The sequence below is a fragment of the Marmota marmota genome, unplaced genomic scaffold (genome assembly GCF_001458135.2).
Source record: "Marmota marmota marmota unplaced genomic scaffold, marMar, whole genome shotgun sequence".
Taxonomy (NCBI): domain Eukaryota; kingdom Metazoa; phylum Chordata; class Mammalia; order Rodentia; family Sciuridae; genus Marmota; species Marmota marmota.
In genome coordinates this window covers 37,532,313-37,535,137 of record NW_026000108.1, presented here as the reverse complement: position 1 = coordinate 37,535,137, position 2,825 = coordinate 37,532,313, and the positions used below count along the sequence as shown (strand labels likewise).

At 31.1% G+C, this 2,825-nt stretch overlaps 1 protein-coding gene and 1 non-coding gene across 3 annotated transcripts in view; one reads left to right on the top strand and one right to left on the bottom strand.

Annotated features, from left to right (window-relative positions):
* The window catches only part of Corin (corin, serine peptidase), a 256,203-nt gene that overhangs the window by 137,664 nt on the left and 115,714 nt on the right, over positions 1-2,825 (top strand). The window lies entirely within an intron of this gene.
* Positions 550-656, bottom strand: LOC125610990. Its single transcript, XR_007341104.1, has one exon. It is a non-coding gene; the product is annotated as a U6 spliceosomal RNA (small nuclear RNA).

Below are 2,825 nucleotides of genomic sequence, written 5' to 3'. Positions count from 1 at the left end.
TGTCTAAGGTATTCCTTGAGTTCTTTATATGACCATTTTTCTGCTGACTCTAGGTCCTCCTGAATATTTAGGCTGTCCTTCATTCTTTGTACTCCTTTTCTTCCTTGCTTTTTTATGCTGCTCATGTTACTTCTTGTTCTGTTTGACTGCTGAGTGTCTGTTTACTCTTATAGATTTATTTGATGCTTGGGAGGAAAGATATTAGAAGGGAAGGGAAGAAGTCACTAAAGAGAATGAGAGTAGGCAAGTAGAATTCAAGGAAGGGGGAATAAGAAAATTGAAAAGAAATGAAAAGACAAAAGAAACAAAAATAACAAAGATTAGATAATAAAGAAAGAAAGAAAAGATGAGAAAAAAAATTTTAACAAAAATAATAATGATAATAAAAAATGAAAATTAAAATTAAAAAAAATAATAATAATAAAATAAAAAAATTAAAAAAAAATTAGAAACATTGAAAAAAAGTTAAAGAACAACAACAAAAATTGAAAATGAAAGAAAAAGAAGAAAAAAAAAGAAAAAGAAAAAAATGATAATAATAATAATAAGAAAAATATGGAACGCTTCACGAATTTGCGTGTCATCCTTGCGCAGGGGCCATGCTAATCTTCTCTGTATCGTTCCAATTTTAGTATATGTGCTGCCGAAGTGAGCACTTAAAAAGTTTTCTTTACTGTAACTTTTGGTAAGGAATCTCAGATTAGACTTCTAAAAGCCTCGTAAGGCCAGGAAGCCAAACCAAGACGAACTTAGACTTCACCTGTTGCACCTAGAGAATCATTCTAAGTAAATTCTCAAATATGACATACCACTCAAGCCCTTGGTAATATAACCAATATTTCCAATTACATGTTATTAAATAAATAGAGGAAGTTCTTATTGAATGTATATGAATAACTATATTACCAAAGAAAAAAAAGAATATTCATGAATCATTTCTGAATTCTGGAGGATAAGCTAGGAAGAAAAAATAAGTAAATGCTTCAATTTTTTGTTCACAAAACTGTGCTTTATAAAGTTGCTAAGCTATAGTTTAAAAGATAAGAGTTGTCTTAAGTCTGGAAAACAAAATATTAGAAGAACCAGCACAATATCAAAATTTTTTAAAAAGCCATAGTAACTCATAATTCTTCATGAGTTCATTCAGTCTCGTTTAATTAATTCTTGTTCTGCTTGGTCTTGGCTAGCAGTTTTACGACTCCATCACTTTCTTCATTAGATTTCTGGAAGTTTTTACCCAATGCAACATTATGATTTCAAAATGATCATGAACATGTACTTGTGAGAGTCCTTTTCTTGAATCTTCTTGAAGGCACACACTTTAGTATTATAGTTGATTGCAAAGAAAACAAAAACCAACAAACTCAAAAAGCATCATAATAAAGTAATTCACAATGTATAACAAAACCTAAATTGGCCATGATTAATGATCTGATATGATTTCATTATGATAATGATGCAAATAATAAGGAAATTTAGGCATTTCTCTGACATTGTAGCATAATAATCAGAATTATGACTGAATAGATTTTGAGGAATCATATAATTTTTAGGATATTCATATGCATAAACATAACTTCAAGGTTTAGCATCTCTTATAATTTGACAGTGTTTTTCATATAATTTAACTTATTGAAAAAGACATTTTGAGGGGGGCTGGGAATTGAACACAGAGTCTTGTGCATGCTAACCATCTGTTCTACCACTGAACTCTAGTTCCAATCCCTGCCTAATTAATTTAGTATCTCTCTTTTACAAGTGAGGCATACATCTTTAAAGCCCTGAAACTCCTAACAAAAAAAATCTCAAAGTTAATTTGAGGTAGAAAAGATGTAATTTAAAATTTTATTTTGAAGAATTTGTCAAAACTTTTTCAAAATGTTTAAAACACTTGAGCAAACACAATCTTGTTAAAAGGCAAATGCAGAATGTTACATAGTTGTGAACAAAATCATAACTCCTTTAACATTTAGAAGACTCAGTTTTCTTTTTTTATGTGTTCTTTTTAGATATACATGACAGTAGATTATATTTTGATATGTTATACATACATGAAGTATATCTTATTCTAATTGGGATCCCAGTCTTGTGGTTGTACATGATGTGGAGATTCACTGTGGTGTATTCATATATGTACACAGGAAAGTTGTGTCAGATTCATTTTACTGTCTTTCCTATTCCTATTCAGTTTTCTTAAGTGAGGCCTAATGGAAAACAAAAAGAAGCACAAGAATTATCTTGGTAAAACACAAAATCTTTGTTCTCTAGTTCAATTACTTATAAGAAAACAAACAAACAAACATCTTTTATTCTTATACCAATACTCCAAGAAAATTTCCATTTTAGTGGAGAAGACCAAATTCTACTTTGTATCTGTGTACTATTAATAATAAAGTTCATTTTAACTAAAACTTCATAAACCAATCCATCTAATCTCAGCCATCTTGGATAACACAAGATACAATTTCCACAAAACTTTTAAAAAATTTATTTATTTTAACTAGGAATATATGACAGCAGACTGCATTTTGATTCATTGTACACTATTGCAGCACAACTTTTCATTTCTCTGGTTGTACACAATATAGTTTTGCACCATACGTGCAGTCATACATGTACCTAGGGTAATAATGTCCATCTCATTCCACCATCTTTTCTGCCCCCTTGCCCTCTCCTCTCTCCTCCCCCCCCCTTTGCCTAATCAAAGTTTCTCCATTGTCGCGACTTCTTGCCCGCAAGGAAGACGCAACACTCAGGAATCTTCTTTCAGTAGTTTATTTCAGGCCCTTGATAGTTCTTCATCTCTCTCTCGGATCCCCCTCCCA